This window comes from Protomyctophum bolini, assembly GCF_963924005.1.
Source record: "Protomyctophum bolini genome assembly, chromosome: 17".
In the NCBI taxonomy this organism is placed as follows: domain Eukaryota; kingdom Metazoa; phylum Chordata; class Actinopteri; order Myctophiformes; family Myctophidae; genus Protomyctophum; species Protomyctophum bolini.
In genome coordinates this window covers 27,950,327-27,970,428 of record NC_137878.1, presented here as the reverse complement: position 1 = coordinate 27,970,428, position 20,102 = coordinate 27,950,327, and the positions used below count along the sequence as shown (strand labels likewise).

At 43.0% G+C, this 20,102-nt stretch overlaps 1 protein-coding gene across 2 annotated transcripts in view; it reads left to right on the top strand.

Moving 5' to 3' along the window:
• Nucleotides 1-544: 544 nt before the first annotated feature.
• LOC308332202 (solute carrier family 45 member 4-like) overlaps nucleotides 545-20,102 on the top strand; it is a 58,716-nt gene continuing 39,158 nt past the window's right edge. Inside the window, exons 1-2 of one of the 2 annotated variants that reach the window (XM_080787933.1) lie at nucleotides 545-744; nucleotides 4,088-4,157. The gene's annotated coding sequence lies outside the window, so the exon portion shown is untranslated. Of the gene's footprint in view, nucleotides 760-4,087; nucleotides 4,158-20,102 lie in introns of both variants that reach the window. The other variant, XM_080787932.1, reaches the window with a different exon arrangement.

The following is a 20,102-nucleotide window of genomic DNA, read 5'->3' as shown; positions in this document are numbered from 1 at the left end:
AGTACCTCAAACAGGTGCATCTGCTTCTACAGGTCAAACAAATGAATTTAAACAAATGCATTTTCTAATACATAAGTTGCCATAAGACTAGTCACTAGACAACAAGTATGTGCTCATCAGACGTTTACGTTGCCTTTTTTATATTGCACTAGAGTGCAAGAGAGAAAAGAGTGTTTAGTTTTAAGGAACAGCTGTTCCTTTCCCATTTTCTCAGTCATCCTCTTCTTACCTCCTTTAGGGCTTATAAATGATATAGCTGCTAACCATGTATGCTCACAGTGAGAGGGGAACCGGGGAGGGACAGACTGGGGAGGGATGGGGGGGAAGGTAGAAGTCAAAATCAGCTGACAGGCTGCGGATTTGCCTTGAAAACAACCTACATACATATGCAACAAAACGTGAGGCCCGCCCACTGTCCTTTCCCCTTCTGAAATAATGAAAGCTTCTTTTTGCGGAGACACCTACAAGCCCCGCCCACTTTATGCAAATCCGCCCCGCGTCAGCGGAAGCCAGCTCTCTCTACGTCTCTCCCTTCCGACTGTTATTCCTTTTAAAGGCGTACTTAAAAAGCCTCTAGGCTTCAGCTGCAAAACCTTAGCCCATAGAATCTATGCACCAAAACAAAGCGACCGGAGCGGCGGAGGAGCCAAGGGCGACCCATAAAAAAAGAAAAAGAAAAACATAGAATAAACGACCAGCGACGACAACTGACTCCGTCCAGGCGTGTTGGAATAACGCGGCGAGGTGCGTACACTGCGTGTTTATAAACGGTAACGGCGTGACTTAAATTGTCGATGTACTGTAGTGTACAGTCAGTCAGTGTACACAGCATCTCAGGTTGCGGCTGCAGACTGCAGGGATAGAGAGAGAGATGTGACACAGTCAGAGACATTAACTAAACTTATTATTCGTTGTTCTACAGTGAGTAACAATTCAAAGATCAATATCTTCCCAGGTGGGCCATTTTATAATAGTGTAACTGTAACGTTATTGTTATTGACATGGAGGATCGCATCATCGCATGTGCTTGCAATAATCGCCAATTGCTTTTGACAGTCATGCCAATAAAGCACAATTGCATTTAATTGAATACACTCGTACACAGAACGGGCAATTTTATATTCTACTATATAACTAGTAAATATTATATTAGGCTAATAACAAGCGGGAGCATCAGCATCGCTGCTACCTCCTGTAGCGTTACTGTATAAAGTTGTTTATTTGTGACCAGAAATGCTGCAGACATATTATAACGTTGACATTAAGTCTACGACGTGCTTAGAAGTTGAAAATGAGAGAGGAGGGGGGAGAGAGAGGCAGAAAGAGAGCGAGAGAGAGAGGTGGAGAGAGTATAGAGACATAAAGAAAGAGGGAGAGGGGGTGCTGACCGCTGCCGTCCGTGACCAGGACAGGTTGCATAATTAGGTTGCTTGAGGCTAATTCATTTAAAAATCAGAACTTCTGTTCTAAACTAAGTAATTACATTACGGGTTTAAAAAAAAAGTCTCGTCTTTGAGTAAGTAAAGTGAATGCCTTTGGTTTTTAAAGTGTTGTTATACCCCCCCCCCCCCCATACTTTAATGTAGAATAGATTACATAATCCTTTCGATTTTTGTAGGGTTTAATTTCCCTGCTGGTGCATTGGCCCAAGGGTGAGTTATGGGTAAAATAATATTGTTTTAAATTAATTAATTCAATGTAATGTTATGGAATGAAATAATGTAGCCTGCCCTACAGTCAAACTCAAAGTCATTAAATATTGGTGTGTAACCCTGCATATATTGAGTGATTTATAGTCATCATTCTGTCAGCCAATGAACCAATGGACCCACAAAGGAACCCTACCTAATTCTTTTTAGTAATTTGTATTGTAAGGTAATTATAACAATAATTATCTAATAATTACATCTGATTAGACAATTGCATGTAAACTTTAGTGATGTGGCACGCATAGGCTATAGGCCTATATATAATATTATATGGCAGATACTATTTGGCAATATTGTAAATATGTAAATACAACTGTTATAGCACCTATTTCACAGCAGTGCATGGTTCTCAAAGTGGGGTCCACGCAGGGTCCAGCAGGGTTCTTGAGGGTGTTCCAAATTGTCTCTTACATTTCTGTAACTCTAAAGAGTATAAGCGCCCATTTGGTTCCATTTGTACACTCTCACGTACACGGTTATGGGTCCTTCTCACGTAAACAGTTATGGGTCCATACAGCATTACTGTGGCTACGTGTCTGGTCTTGTTTACGCTGTACTATATCCCTCAGGATGGTGTACATACTGTACTGTACTTTCTGAGACATCTTTGAAAGAGTGATTTGGTTCTTTCATTTTATTTAAAATGTATCTCATTTCTTTCTGTTTTTTAACCCCCCCTTCCTATTATATTACTAGTGTTTGCCTGGCTTCTAAAATGATAGAATTTCCCCAGAGGGATATTTTCTTGATTAGAAGTCGTGTTTACAGTGTCCACCATTATCGCAGTACACTAGACTATAGTACGCAAAAAAAGCTTTTGTTTTAATGGTTCCTAGAGTATTTACAGGCAACGTGTAAATAAGTACCCCCCCCCCCGCCCCCCACAAAGCCCAAACGTTGTCTTGATGTTTCTATTGTATGTCTCTTTGAGAATTCACTTATCTTTGTTTTTTTGTGCTGTAATGGAAACGAGTCATATCAGAGCGGTACAGCGCCGGTGTCTGTATAGTGTACCAAACGACTCTCCTTCTCTGGTTGCGTTCTGACTCCTGAGGAATCTGTGTGGCTGTTTTGTAGAATAGTTGCGTAGGAGGAAGGAATAGTGGAATTCACTGTTAGAACAGCATGCTAACTACCTGTCCTTCTGGTATGGCTAACAGCCATATATACCTGAGGCCAATTCTGCAAAAACAAACGAAAAAACTGTATGTTGCTATATCAGTGATTCTCAAACTTTTTCACGTCAAGGACCCCCAAAATTAGTATGTATTTGGCTGCGGAGCCCAGATACTGTGTGTGTGTGTGTGTGTGTGTGTGTGTGTGTGTGTTTTTCTTTCAATCATTTTATTTTTTCACCATTTTTGCACAAACAAATACATGACTCACATATACCTACACAGACTAACCGACATACATTATACATACATACGTCCATACATCATCTTCTTCTTACTCCTTATATACTTGTTCATGTAGTCTTAGAAATCTTGTGTGTGTGTGTGTGTGTGTGTGTGTGTGTGTGTGTGTGTGTGTGTGTGAGTGTGTGTCTGTGTCTGTGTCTGTGTCTGTGTGTATTTTCATTTTCTCACGCCTACATTAAAACTGACCATTTAACCGAACCCTAGCGATCCTATTCCGGGGGGGGAATACAAGCACAGTGAACATTTTAGGAAAAGATTAGAATTTAACTTGTTTATTGCCAGAATTATTCCAATTCTTAACATATAATATCCACAAAATTGGGATGTTCATGTGCCTGCCTCTAATGACGCATTCAATCAAATCACGTTTATTTATGAATCGCATTTTAAAAAAAAATTGTTGTACCAAAGTGCTATACAGAACATTACAATGCTGATGAAATGCTCATTGTTCTGTTTATGTGTGTCTTGGCTGATGTGTGTCTGTCCAGATATATAACGTTTGCTTTTTAATTGCACCATGAGCACAGAGCACCATGAGCACAGAGCATGATAAAATAAAAGAAAAAATATTTTTCTAAGTCTCAGTCTAAGGAGTTTTACTTCTTTTTATATACGGTGAGCGAGTCTTTTCCTGTCAAAGTTTCCCTTATGTTTTTGAGACCACCGCTACCGTAGTCAAGTTTGAAGAAAAAAAGGACGAAGAAAGGCAGTTTTCTCAGTGCTTCAGTGTCCAGATATATTGACAGCTGTGCGTGCGTTGTATAGATTTTTGCATATGCCTCCCTCATTGTGCAAATATGTGTATCGGCCTTGAGCTGAATTATAACTCGAAAGTCTGTTATTTTCGTACAGTGATACAAATGTGTTAATTTAGTTGTGTGTGTGTGTGTGTGTGTGTGTGTGTGTGTGTGTGTGTGTGTGTGTGTGTGTGTGTGTGTGTGTGTGTGTGTGTAGGTGCAATGGTAGGGTCCTGGGCCTAACTACAACATATCAGCGACATTTATGAAGCTTTCAAGAACTTTTGGTAAGTGTAACACACACACACACACACACACACACACACACACACAAACACACTTTGTTCATTCCTTAACCAGCTCTTTCTTTTTGCCGTTTCTATCTCCCCGACATTGCGTTTTGTCTTGGTGCGTGATGGAGGAGAGCTTGATTAGTGGAAGTGAAACCAATAGACTTCCTATAGATGGGAAGGGGTTTGATGCTGACTATCACTAATAACAACTGGTGCTGATTCAGCAAGAGGCCATGAACATGCCATACAATTAGTCACACAGTGTCACGTGTGTGGCGCGCGCACACACACACACACACACACACACACACACACACACACACACACACACACACACATTCAAGCACACACTTTCACATATATCCTACATGTTCATACGCTCACACATAACATTTCTGGGCCCCAGTTCCCCTATCTGCAGTATGTACAGTTTTGATCTTGTTATTGCAGTACATGCTGTTCTTACTTGACATGAATCAAATTTCAAACCGTAAATCGACATACTGTAATTTGCCTCCAGTTTGCACACAATTGCAGCTAATTAGAAAGCTACGCCCTTCACACACTTACTTAATCTATCAATTTCAACCCACATACACACACGCACACACACACAGAGTCCACGGTCTTTGAAATCTAGCTCTGTGTCCTAAACACAGATCCTGTGCACAGATAACCCACTTCCCATTCTTGTAAAGTTTTCTATACACAGCCGTATGTGTGCATGTGTGCGTGTTTGTGTCTCCAGGGGGAATAGAAGGAGAATGTGTATGTGCCTCACTTACAAAAACTGAAGCTCGCCATCAATAGTCTCCCATATCTTTGCCAGATCACTCACACGCAAACAAATACATGCCTGCAGTGCTGCTGATAAGGTGCCTAATAGAAAGCAACTGCACTACTCTTTTCCCAAAACACACACACACACACACACACACACACACACACACACACACACACACACACACACACACACAGGTGAAAGTAAAGGAAAATCATCAAAACACGTGAGGGTCAACGGTGACCATGTACATTGTACAAGTTGCATTATATTAAACGTACAATAACAGACTTGTTCATCATAAGGGCCAGGGAGCCTTCCTTTATGGAGGTAGCCATCTACAGCATACAATGCCTAAGTGCTTTCCTCAGCGTTGTTATTTTGCTCACACAGGAAATTGTGGGTGCCTCTTGCTGAAACTGAACACAATTTGAATCCTGTTGTCACACATTTTGCTATGTTATTATGATGTCTTCTTGTTACTGGACTCCAATGCTTAAGATTACGTCATATGGCAGCCAAGTCTATGTTCTTTTATGTTTGTTTAGGGCACTAAATGACGACGTGAGATATCATGTGCACCGTTAGCTCTACTGCACTCAAGCTTATGGACATGGATTTGCATACTGGTTCCTGATTGGTCCTTCAATACTTTGGAGGGAGTGAAATCCAATCACAACTCAGCGGTGCCAGACCAAATCTGCCAAGCTTTTTCTCCAATGGCAGATTCATCTGGTTTCTAGGTTAATAACCATTATCCATTGTGAAATCAACATTATGTTCAGGGCTCAAGCCCACCAACCTGAAAAGGCTGGTCTCATGATTGTAGCCTATGTAGCAAACACAATTTTACTGATTTGTCAAAGCTCACCAACCTGAAAAGGCCGGTCTTCTCATGATTATAGCCTATATACTATATAGCAAACGCAATTTTACTGATTTGTCAAACAAATTAAGTAATCGATTAGCTGACAAATTCCTTAGTCGACTTGAAATGTCAGAAGGCAAAGTAGTCTACCGACTACCGAGCACTCTTCGTTCCTACTCTCACCTATGGTCATGAAGTGTGGGTCATGACCGAAAGAATAAGGTCACGGATATAAGCGGACGAAATGAGTTTTCTCAGACGGCTGGCTGGCATTAGAGATAAGGTGAGAAGCTCAGTCTCACGGGAGAGACTGGGAGTGGAGTCGCTGCTTCTTCGCTTGGAATGGGGACAGCTTAGGTTGTTCAGGCATCTGGTTAGGATGCCTCTCCCTATGGAGGTCTTTGATGCACGCCCGCTGGGGGGGGAGACCCCATGGCAAACCACGGATGAGTTTGAATGTTTATATCTCCAATATCTGCCGAGACTGCCTCGGGATTCCTCAGGATGAAGTTAGCTAATGTTGCTCTGGAGAGGGAAGTGTGGAGCTCTCTGCTGGAGCTGTTGCCCCCGCGACCCGACTATGGATGGAAGTGGTTGAAGATGAATAGATGGATGGACGAGGAATGTCTATAGTAGTCCTAGACCCTAGTGGTCAAAACGGTTGGCCTGTTAGTTAAACCTTAGCAAGCCCTGCCTAAAGCCATTAGGAGCAAGTGCATGCCTGACAACTGGCGTTATGCTATATTAACCTGGCAGTGATAATATTATGGCTGCAATTTGCAATACCTCATGCTTGGGGGTATTAGTGAAACCTAGCCATCTAGCCTAAAGCCTGAGTTATGCTCTGTCATGCGACAGCACAAGGCTGCAGGCCTAAATGAGGGGAAAAAAGAGAACTGGCAGCAAATTAGAATACCTCAACACACACACGCACAGTCGCGCACACATACACACACCCATAGGCATTACCAATAGGCTAACCGATGACACATAGACAGCAAATTGTCCCTGGTTGTTTTGTTATCAAGCTGGGTGTAGCCATGTCAAAACCTGACACCATGCCGGCTGTGGCAGATTATCACTTTGTATAAATCTAGGTTGGCATTAGACCCAGCCTGGCAAAGACCAGAGGTGACAATAATAACGTTGAGGTTGACAGTGACGAGGCGTGCGATTCAGCAACGGTCTGCTGTCCTGTGCACTCATCAACTGCCCACAGCAACAATAACAAGTTACATCGGATCCAAAGAGGGGTATAGATATTGTGACCGCCCAGGTTGGGTTTTGTTTTTGAATGTACTGTATAATAAGGGCTAGGTGTATGTGTTTACCCGAGCCAATCAGGGCTTTCACGGGCGTTACACCGGGAAACTGTACAAGTAGCGTTGGTGACTTATACAACTAGCGTTGGTGACTTGTCTTATACAAGTAGCGTTTGTGATTTATACATTTAGCGTTGGTGACTTGTCTTATACAAGTAGCGTTAGTGATTTATACAAGTAGCATTGGTGACTTATACAAGTAGCGTTGGTGACTTGTCTTATACAAGTAGCGTTTGTGATTTATACAAGTAGCGTTGGTGACTTGTCTTATACAAGTAGCGTTAGTGACTTATACAAGTAGCGTTGGTGACTTATACAAGTAGCGTTAGTGACTTATACAAGTAGCGTTGGTGACTTGTCTTATACAAGTAGCGTTAGTGACTTATACAAGTAGCGTTGGTGACTTGTCTTATACAAGTAGCGTTAGTGACTTATACAAGTAGCGTTGGTGACTTATACAAGTAGCGTTAGTGACTTATACAAGTAGCGTTGGTGACTTGTCTTATACAAGTAGCGTTAGTGACTTATACAAGTAGCGTTGGTGACTTATACAAGTAGCGTTAGTGACTTATACAAGTAGCGTTGGTGACTTGTCTTATACAAGTAGCGTTAGTGACTTATACAAGTAGCGTTGGTGACTTATACAAGTAGCGTTAGTGACTTATACAAGTAGCGTTAGTGACTTATACAAGTAGCGTTGGTGACTTGTCTTATACAAGTAGCGTTTGTGATTTATACAAGTAGCGTTGGTGACTTGTCTTGTACAAGTAGCGTTTGTGATTTATACAAGTAGCGTTGGTGACTTGTCTTATACAAGTAGCGTTGGTGACTTGTCTTATACAAGTAGCGTTGGTGACTTGTCTTATACAAGTAGCGTTTGTGATTTATACATGTAGCGTTTGTGATTCATACATGTAGCGTTTGTGATTTATTCATGTAGCGTTGGTGACTTATACAAGTAGCGTTGGTGACTTGTCTTATACAAGTAGCATTGGTGACTACAAGTTCCAGGTCCATTTCACAAACTGTGTTTCTTCCATTGGTTGTTGTTTACACACATGGTTCTCAGTGTGGGGTCCCTTAACTCCCAGGCGTCCTTGAGGTAGTTCCAGGGGAGGTCCCCAGCTAAATGATTGATAGTTATTCAATCCCCAAGTAATCCTTTCAAGGGGAGAAGTGCATTTGTTGTTTTGTTTTTTTTCTTCTTTTTTTTTAAACTAAATAGACACTTAAAGGTCTGTAACTCTTAGAGAATGTTAAAAAATAAATAAAAATAAGAATCGCTACACTATCAGCTTTAATACAGTTGGTGGTAGTATGTGACATATCGTGATAGCAGAATTTAGGCTACATGATGAAACTAGTTGCAAAAGGTTCATCCCAAAGCACCTAAGCTGCACACAACCTTTCAGTTAATTGCTGCTGGGGGTGATGCAGTGAAACTCTGATGGGACCCATTTGCATACTTGTACAACCACGCTGCTATTGAGACTTAGTTTACAGCGTTTGTTTGGGATCTTTCCTCTGTCTGTGGTGTTGATTCTGTCCTCTCCATAAATCACAGCAACCCCCTGGGTGTGTGTACATTACAGTACATGTTTGATGTTTTTGGTCTCCACCTGACTGAAACCTGTTCATCTCAGGTATACACAAACTTAACATACCAGTTGGTCTTGATTGCGCTTCTATGTGGGTGTTTTTTGTGTATTTGTCTGAACAGCAATTATTACACTCCGAGTTAAGTTGGCTAACACTCAGAAATGTCTGTGTTTGCACGTGCGCCCATGTGTACATAGTGCACACAACAGAGTGCGCTTATTAGTTGAGGACGAGACAGAGAGGGACTGTGTCCACGTCCATTAGCTTGAGTGCAGTATTGCTAACAGTGTTGATGACATTACTGGAACACTGCCAGTTCCCTTCTCTATACCGTCACCCTAGATACCTACTCACTCACTCTCTCTCTCTCTTTCTCTGTGTGTGTGTGTGTGTGTGTGTGTGTGTGTGTGTGTGTGTGTGTGTGTGTGTGTGGATGGTCTTTCAAGGTTTGGATCTCATTACTATGCTTAGTGTCTCAATAACTATACACATCATAGAAAAACAACATTCACAGACACACCCAAATAATTTGTGATGATGACTAAAACGGGTGCTGCCTCTGGGGCTCCCTATAATGTAAGTAATGGACAGTCATACAGAATGTCAACAGTGTATCACATATTCGCGTCTGTACTGACGACTAGATAAACAGGAAGTATTTGCATTTCTATGGATGGCAAAGAGGGAGAGAGAGAGAGAGAGAGAGAGGAAAGATGAAAGAGCGTGGTAGAAGGAGAATGGGAGAGGGTTAAAAGAGAACATCATGTGACAGAGAATCACAAGTGTTCCCCCAATAACATCACTCTATGCAGAGCTTAGTGTAACATGCATACATGAGTAATACCAGTGTAGACATGGACGTAAGTTGGTCGACTTCAATGAAGGCTGCTTATTGACCTGTTTCTTTTTTCGGTGGCATGGGAGGGGGGGGGGGCATTTTCTACTTTTTATTTAGATGAATCAGATGTCAGTGAGTGTAGCAGAGAGGCGAGAAACCAAGGCCAGAGAGAGGAGAGCATGCTAGACGAGAGCGGTGGGACTTGAACCCGGGTCCTCGTGTTCACATTGCGCATAATGGGTAGAGCCACCAGACTTTAGTTTTTACTTTTTACGATGATGATGATGATGATGACATGAAATATGTTTATTACTTCTCGTTTTGGGGGTTTTCGTTTTTTACAATAATGGATTGTATTGGTGAAACAATATGTGAATAAACACCGGTGGCACCCATTAACCACAGTGAAGGAGGAGGAGAGACGGATGACAGCATGAGAGAAAAAGAGGCTGAGGTGAGGCGGAGAAACATGGAGATGAAGTGGTGGAAGAGCAAATTAGCTAAGTACGAGGTCTCTATTCTTGGAAGGCATATATTATTAAGGACATCCGTATTGAAGTTGAATAATGTGTCAGTGTGTTGCTCGTTTAATTCACCATTTGTCAGCCTTCTGATTGGTCCCTGACTGACTAACCAGCAGGCTCTTTCTGACTTGTTTCGCCCTGGCTCTGCCTTGTTTATGTTGAATTTGCTAAAACCACATTTTTGGAAAAGGAAAAAAAACTTGACATGCCCAGTCACCATGCTGCACCTGTGATGTTCCTTTTTACTGACACCACATTTAAAATAAGGCTTGAATGCACAGAATATCAATACAAAGCAACAGAAAAACACCTTATTTTAAATGGTAGTGGATGGAAAAAAAAATATTTTTGTCCGACCACGAAACGGCAACCAATGGGTGCAAAGAGGGAGACGACCACGGGCGGGACTTGACAAAGGGTGAATTGTAGGAAAGGGAGACCTTTGTTATTTAATGTTCCAGCTTCACCCAGCAGATGGTTGCTCAGATGGTCATTCTCTCTCATTGTTAGGGGTTAAATGTCTTGATCCGGGACATTTCCATACATTATCATACTGTAGCATCCATCATGGGTGGACCTTATGGGTGGGCCTGGATACAGACCGGTGACCTTCTGAGCAGTGGTGGAAAGTAACTATAAGTACATTTACTTAAGTATTGTACTTAAGTACAGTTTTGAGGTATTTGTACTTTACTTGAGTATTTCCAATATCCAATACTTTTACTTCTACTCCACTACATATCGGATCCTTTATTATTTGTTTTAGTTACTGGATACTTTGTAGATTTGGATTATTATTACAAAACATACATTACCCACTTCAGCCCTGTATACATTTTTGGCCATTTGAAAATGGGCGATCTACAAGCTCACAATGAATTTCATCGCGGTGCATCTAAGAGCATGTAGATCGGCAGTTTTCAAAAGATCTTTATACATTTGAATTGAGTCATTCTGCATAAAGAGTACTTTCTACTTTTGGTACTTTAAGTACATTTTGATACCAATACTGTAACATTTGTACTTTTACTCAAGTACAAAATGTGAGTACTTTTTACACCACTGCCTTCTGAGTACCAGATGGCCTCTCTTCTACCCACTCAGCTACGGCTGCCCCATTGTACTCTTAAGTATTATGGATATATTTAAACCAGCCCAGAGCTAAATATACAAAATACAGTCATCTGATATTGGCTTTGATAACTGTCTACCACTTGTAGCCCCAACCAGCCAGCCAACATCTCACATGCGTGGCACAAATCCAGACCAAAAGGTGGGGCTAGGAGGGCAAAGGGGCCACACTGTAGTAGCATGCATGGGAGGAGATGGTTTTCATCTTGTGTACTAACTAAGTAGAGCAACATTCTACCATGAGAGAGAGAAACCAAGATTACCAATCACTTCATATTGCCACGGGAATAGTTAACTATGTTGATGTGTCTGTCAATAGACTACTTAGTATCCGATCGGAGGCCATATTACTTAATAGTACAATGCTTAAAAGTTGGGTACTGTATGTTAAAATAAGTGTGTGTGTGTGTGTGTGTGTGTGTGTGTGTGTGTGTGTGTGTGTGTGTGTGTGTGTGTGTGTGTGTGTGTGTGTGTGTGTGTGTGTGTGTGTGTGTGTGTGTGTGTGTGTGTGTGTGTGTGCATATGTCATCACAACAGTGGAATATTCCAGTACAGTGTGTGTGGGAGGAGCTAAAGTAGTTGAGCCCCTGAGGTGTTTTCTCTCTCTCTCTCAGTGAACGTACTCACATGACTTATTGACAGAGAGCATGACGGTGAGTGAGAGTTGAACATGGTATTTACATTTTCAGTCTGAAACGTGCAGAGAAGGAAAGGCGCAGCCGTGAGCTAGTATCTGTGCGTCTCTGCCAACACGGAGAGCATTTCCTTATTTTTTTGTAATGTTTTTTTTGTGGCTTTCACCTTTATTTTATATTTTTTTATGGAGGGACAGACAGTATAGACTGACAGGAAATGGGGAGAGAGATGGGGGGGGGGGGGGGGGGATGCATTATTACGGTCATTACAAGGTGTGTGTATATATATATATATATATATATATATATATATACTGTATATATATTTTGTACAAAGTGTGCGGGGCCACAGCGTTGATAGCTCTAGTCTATTATTGATAGCTCTAGTCTATTATAACTGGGTCACAGTGATGCTGGCGAGTCATAAACCCCACACACACACACACACACACACACACACACACACACACACACACACACACACACACACACACACACACACACACACGACAACAGACACTGCACAATGGATAAATTGACAGGATTTTACTTTGTAGGGGGTATATAGTCTGGGCCACAGGGGAGATCTCTCTCTCTCTCTCTCTCTCTCTCTCTCTCTCTCTCTGGACCCAGAGGTTGAAGGGACTCATGTGGCCCCATGGTTCTGCAGTACCCGAAGGTATTGGGACGTCCCAAGGGGTGAAAGCATCAGGGGGTTTGTAGGGTTATGACGGTAATGAGACTCCTGTATGAAAGTAGGCCAAGGCTGCTGTTGTCAGCAGCTCGTGTGAACCTCACTGCGTGTGAATTTAAAGTCTACCTATGTAACATTCCTGCCTCTTGGCCAGTGCATACATGCAAACAACATATTTTCGGACTCGTTAAGTAATGGTTATACTGTGTGTGTGTATATATACTGTGCGGCCGATCGTCTTCATTCCTGGCCTGGCCGATTTCGAGGAAACAGTCTAGGAAAAACAAAACAAAACAAAAAAATATTGCAAACAGATCTGCAAGCTCACAATGTGATCGCAATGAGATGCATCGCATTGTGAGCTTGTTTGTAGATCGGCTAAATGTATACAGAGCTGAAGTGGTTAATGTATGTTTTGTAATAATAACCAAAATCTACAAAGTAAAGTAACTGTTTTCACATGAATGTAGTGCTAGTAATGTACAAAAGTACTGTACAAATGCCTCGAAACTGTACTTAAGTAAACTTACTTATAGTTACTTTACACCACTGCTGCTCGGACCCTTTATCCATGCAGGGCAGGCAACAAACCATGGCCCTGTCCATCTAGTTGTCATTCTGGAGTCAACGAGACGAGACCTGCGTGTTTGTGAAAAGGACAGCATGTGCTAGCCATGGTCACATGCTGTTTTAGAACGAGGGCCTATGAAAATTATACGTTTGGACATCCTGGTGCCTCAGCCTTGTTGGTACACACAAATACCACATGCCACGGCAATGCCATGAATGATGATGATTATACAACGAGCCCAGTGACGATTACATGTCAGCATGCCGGTGTGGAGAGGAGAGGAGTCTATGAGAAACACAGATGTTGGCATGCCTAGTTTAACGTGGGAGCCAGTAGTAAGTAATTGTGACGGACATGGGTTGACTTCCTCTTTTAAACATAGATTTCGGAGACGTGCGTGCATGCTTCATATTATTGTAGCAATGTAATAGTACCCTTTAGTTGTTGTTGGAGTGCTTGTCACTGACAGTGAATGACTGACAAACTGGTGACTCACTGTACAATCTGCATGTACATACATGAAAACAACATGTATGTGCATTAGGAGCTGTGGGCCCTATTTATACAGCGCCCTGAGAGCAGTTGGAGGTTAAAGTGTCTTCCTCAGGGACACTTCAACACACAGACTGGAAGGGTCTGTTCCGTGGGGCAAACACCCACTGACCTTCTGACTGCCAGAGCCAGACACAGCCTCTCTATCTGTTCAGCAGCTACAGCTGAATGAGCGTGCACATGCATTGCTTTCATGCACATGCCTCTTAAGGCCTCTTAAGGTCAATCAGGGTGTTGGTGGAAGCATGTGAGTAATCTAACCTCATTGTTGCAAATCCAGACAAATCTCCAGACAGTGTTTTACTACATTGGCTTGTTGTTTACTGCATGCATGGAACTCTGATTGCATAGGGTACACACAGTACACACTACTTCAGGAGGAGTTGAGAAACCCTATTAAAGTAATCATGGAAACACAGACTCTGTCTTTCAAGCTGTTGCAGGGTTTACGGTATTTGAGTGCTTGACGGATGACAAAAGGCTGCTCAATATAGATTTGGCATTGTGTTACACAGTTAGCAGGTGATAAGAAGCCAGGGCGCTAACAGGGTTGCCCATATAGTTCCATTGCACAAGCTATACGGTACGGTATATTGTGTAATCTGTGTGCGGGCAAGTTAGTCAGCTCTGTAGTTAGCCAGCCCAGGAGCTCTCTAAAAATAAACATTAGGATGACGAGACTATTGCTGGCTGCTAAGCTGTCTGACAGCAAAGCACCACAACACGGTCTTCTCTTCTCTTCTTTTCCCCCTTTGTAAATATTTTATTGTTCTGTTCTGTTCTTTAAAGCTTGTCGGGCCTCAAGATAGAAAAGAATCATTTTGTAAAAGTCAGGTTCATTTCCTTCAACTTGAGCCCCCAGGTTAGGTATATGATAGATAGGGTTATAGGGATGCATGCAAGTCAATTGAAGCCAGGTCCTCTGAAATATAGAAATACAAAGTGTGTGCGTGTGTGTGTGTGTGTGTGTGTGTGTGTGTGTGTGTGTGTGTGTGTGTGTGTGTGTGTGTGTGTGTTTGTGTGTTGCTGTGCAAACAGCTGGTATGTTACATCATCATTCATCCGCATACCAGGCCAGCCGGTATGTTATGACTCATATAAGCCTGAGCTGGTCGCATATGTATTGTTGTCAGAGTCCGAGCGCTGTCATTGGCTGTCGGCACACGTTGAAGCACATGTGGGTCCCAGTCCCACTGCACTGCAGCAGCACTGCAGCTCCATCAAGCACATAAACAACACGTCCCGTCTGTCTGTCAAGCCTGATTTAAAACTTTGCTCTGCGCATCATGTCTCACAGCGACGCCGCGACCGCAGTGTGAACTTGTGTAGAATGATCAGCTATTTTCGGTACGAGACACACCAGCACAACTAAGTATGAATCGAGTGTCATCAGGTGTCTCTCTCTCGCGCTCGCGCTTAGTCTCTGTTCTTTATTCTCAGCTGGTGTTTTCTTTTGGACAAAATGTTTATCCCACGATTTTGCAACCCATTTTTTCCATGTCAATTATCTAATGTAATCCTGGGCGCTACACTACCTCTGCCAACCTGGGGGGAGCAACGGTCTGACCTCATGCTTCCCTTCTATGCATGAGGAGTGCAGGCAGGCTGCTTCTTTTCACCTGAGTTTCCCCGGTCGGACGTAGCGCGTCGCAGGAACACGTTATTCCAACCAGTTCCTTTTCCCTCCATCAAGAGCCCCGGCTAGCCATGGGGAGGCAGTATAGAGGCCAGGATTACTGGATGTTTTCTCTCTCATTTGGGATATTGTCCAACCCTGCCACCAGCTTGCCTAGACTGGGAATGTTATTCTCATGAAGAAATATATTCGACCCAAGATTCAAGATTCACAATGTTTATTGTCACACAGTACATTGTGAAAAAGTTAGGTGTGCGTGCGTTAAATCATTTCCCCACAAAACATAAGATACTTCCCAGGGCCAGGAGGTATTAAGTTATACATCTAAGGAGCAGCAATGTAGAAGAAAACTGACACACACACACACACACACACACACACACACACACACACACACACACACACACACACACACACAGTATGTAAACTTGATCCTGACTGAGACCTTCTGTCTCGTAATCTATATCCACCACTATTTGGGTCAGGAGCACCGCACGCAACGCAAGTGTACGTGTAGGTGTGCGTGTGCGTGTGCATGTCTGTTTTTGTGACACCAAAATCCATGTACAGATGCAGCACTAACATGCACAAGAACATCCGCCCCCAGCCCCCCCGCACACACACACGCCCTCTCTGCTTCTTCTTTGTATGTTGTCTTCTTTCACTACGTTAATCTCATTCGTCTATCTTCACCTGAAATACAGAGTAGTAACAGAGAGATGGACAGACTGGCCGAGACAAAGAGACAGCCTGACGCCATGTAATGTGACGGTATCTCCCCAGTCAGTCACTTGGGGCCAATGCTGTCCTCTCCAGTCGCTCAGGAAAAATACTGGTCTCTCCGGTCGCTTAGGCACAATACTGGCCATTAGTTGTTGTTTTTTTTCCCAGCTGCTATATAAGCTCAGTCTATCACTGATGTGCAAAGCTAGTTTCTCTCAGGGTTCTTCCACTGGAATGTTGCCATGGTACGTGAACAATGCACATTTAGGCTACAGTAAATTATGCAGGTTACGCAAGCAGGTACTGTACTAACTGCCAATCACCCCCTTGTTCCCATCTTATAATAATGCATGCCATTCAATGGCAGTAAACCTTGGGGGTGAAGACTTTAGGAATAACCATAGCCTAACCATAATGGGAAATGGGATAGCGGAGTTGTTTTGTAAGAGCAAAAGTACACCTGCGTCTTGCAAGCCAACACAAATAGTCTGTTCCGTTTTAAGGCCTGTGTGACAGGTAATCTCGTCTGAGACACAGGAATAAACACTCACTGAAATAGATAAGAGGTGTGTGTGAGGCTGTGAGTGTGTGTTATTTCAACTCTCCGAGTGTCAAAATGTACCCTTATGTATGTCAGTTTTTTAGACTGAGGATTAAACCGCTTTGCATTTCTGTGTGCCACTGAGACATGGGAGACGAGAACCTCTTAATTTGTCCCTGACCTTGAACTTTACTGGTATCTTCTTTCCCTCCCTCCCTCCCTCACTCCTTCTAACCTCGCCCTTTTATCTCACCTTCCCTGTGCCCTCCCTCCTCCTTAACCTTAATCCTTAATCTCCAGTTTCTCCATTAATTGCTTTTATTTCTCTCATTCTCAGGCTCTGCTGGTTCTCCCTCTTTACTCTTCACTCTCTTGAACTGTTTTCTTCCACTGCCTCCTGAGTCCTCTCTTCTGCCCCGTTGGTTCAACCATCTCTCTTTTCTCCATCTCTTTCTTCAGATACCTTTTTTTGAGGGGCGCTAGCCCCTCCTATATATACAGGTTTAATGTTTGTTTTTAGTTCAATGGTTGTTAAAAAAAGGCCATTGTCAATGAAGGGAAAATTCACCTTGTCCCTAACACAAACATTAAATGCCATTAACCGAATTCCCTCCTCAATGTTGATAATAAGAGCTCCCCTCACTTCACACGGGTGTGATTTGTTTAAATCCCGGGATAGCAGGGAGACATACAAATAATTAACACCATGCCAGGTATTAAAACCAGCAACAAATAAACTTAATTTGACTAATTAATTGTATATGCAAACACATCTGTAAATATAAAATAATTCTAACTGTGACTAGCATTATATGTTGAAGTGATGGCGAACTGCGGTCCATAGGGAACAGCTGCAAGTCAGTGTATCTTTTCCCACGTTTACAGACAAAGACAGATGGTTCCGAGTTGTGGAGGCGTGCTTGATTTATCAAGCCAAACAATGAGACGACCTCAAACTAGGACACGTCACTTGTCACTTGTCACAACAGATAAATCCAAAATGTTACTGTAAAATGTTTTATCTCCTCCCTTTCTCCCAAATTCCCTCCCTCCATCCGTCCACCCCTCTCTCTCTCTCATTTCCCCCTACCTCGCTCTTCCATCTCTCTCTCTCTCTCTCTCCCTCTAGGCCTATACCATAGCGGTACCTCCCTCCATGTCCTTATCTTCATTTTCTGCCTTGGTTCTCACGTGAGAGTTGTTTATGTTGCCTCCTTCCTAGAAAAGCTCAGGTGTAACTCAATATTGGCTTTTCTCAAGTTACGCACGCACGCACACACACACACACACACACACACACACACACACACACACACACACACACACACTGAATGAGGCAATAGGCTGTGTCTTGTGTGTCTTGTACTGTATGCATTTTGAGGGCTACAATCAGATAGCATTCACAGCTCCGTGTGTGTGTGTGTGTGTGTGTGTGTGTGTGTGTGAGATGGAAGGAGGAGGAGGGAGGGGGTAGTGGTACAGTATCATCATTGTTTTTTTCCCCCAACCTTTTTCCTCCACTTTGACCTTGTTTTCTTTCTATCCTTAAAATGGAAAACTTCATTGATTGGCTAAACGTTTTGGTATCCGTGTACTGAAAAAGACAAAGTGAAAAACCCTTTTTTCCCCTCCCAGTGAGCTCAGGACAAACATGCCACATGTCTCCAGGCAAATTAATGTTCTTTTAAAGCTGTTCATGGAACACCAAATCCTGCTCTTTGTATACAAATAACAGGTCATCTTCATTAGGTTTAAAAGTGAATATTTAACTAAAAGTGTATTTTCTCCCCATTTCGATTCTGTGACCCGGCCACAGCCCACTTACTTTACACAGTACTTTACTTTACTGTACATGGCTGACACCCAGACAAAAATACATCTGAGACCTGGTTTTCAGTGCTTGAACTACATGGACTAATGCAAGGCACAAACAGGCTGAAACTGTGACGTATCATCATCAGACCTGATGAATCAAGTGCTCTTCATGTTTATTCTCCCAGAAAGCCAAATCTAAACATTGTGTATATTTAGGTCATGCCGAACTTGCATTTTGTCCGTGTCTGCTGTCAGTAGACCAGCGACATTCAGAGTGTTATTTAGGCCAACTCTGGAAGTGTAAAACAAATCACTTTGGATACTGTGTCTGTGTACGAGTGGTGGCAGCACGTCCACCGTCCATGCAAGAGAGACATACGACATTAGAGGGGAAAGTGCTGTGTGCGTTTTTTCTGGAGTGGGTGGGATAGGGGGGGTGCTGTTATGTAATCTGCCGCAGCCTATGGGGCAAGGTGAGGAGGGGGTACTCTGTGTGTGTGTGTGCGCGCGCGTGTCGACACGTGTGTATGAAATATGCATGACCATCTTGAGTGCACCATGAATGTTAATGGAGACATGCAATTGTGCCCGAGAGAGTTTAAGAGAGGCCAACACAGAGAGAGAGACCAAAACAAAACCATGTGAGGTTGAGAAACGATGAAACGTGTACTGTACTGTACATATATATGCTCTCTTCTCTCATCCTTCTCTCTCCCTCTCCCTCCATCTATTCACTTTTCTCCCTCCATCCCCAACTCCCCATTCCTTGCTCCTTCTCTCTCTTTGCCCCCATTCCCCTTTCTCTTTGTTTTCTTTCTCAATCTCTCTCTAAGAGGCTTGATGAGGGTCTTAGCACTGTTATTATGATGTATCATGCACGTGGAAGGAATTACTGTGTGTGTGTGTGTGTGTGTATGTGTGTGTGTGTGTGTGTGTGTGTGTGTGTGTGTGTGTGTGTGTGTGTTTGTGTGGCTGAACGTGCTGTGTCTTAATCCATCAGCGAAGCCTTCACACACGCACGCACACACAAACGCACGCACACACACACACACACACAACCACACGCACTCTTCCAATGTACTCCATGCACCCCACATTCTTACTGCGGGAAATAGGCCTAGTACTGCTGAGTGAATGCTGTAGTGTCTCTAATCCCCCTCAAATGGGTAACTGCAACACTACACGTTCTGGCTTGGATCCACAATAGACAAAAATAAAAAAACACAATTAAACTCAATTAAACTCGGGCACAAGCGGGACCGTTTAACGGGATTGCACCCGCTTGTCGCTCCCTCTGTCAGATTGCCCGTACCTCCCTATCCTACCTGCCCACTCCACTCGCCTCTCACTGAAAATGAATTACTAGGAGGAGCGTCGGCGTCAATCGCTTGCCGTGTGAGGAGACCTGCGTGTCTGCTCTCCCTCTGTATTACTATGCTACTCCAGGATGTTTGGTATCAAGTAAAGGGCCTCTCTCTCTCTCTCTCTTCAGTCTAGTCTATCTCTCTCTCTCTCTCTTCTGCTCTGCACACACAGACCCATGTGAACCGTGGCACCATTATGTGCCTTGTGTCCACTTTTTCACTGTGCAAAATATCATCACCAATCATGCACTTCCTCATGGAAGTAAAACTTTTATTTTCAAAGTCAATAACTGCAGCCTTTTACTGGAAAGAAACGATAGTTTTGCACTCAATGTGTCCTATTGC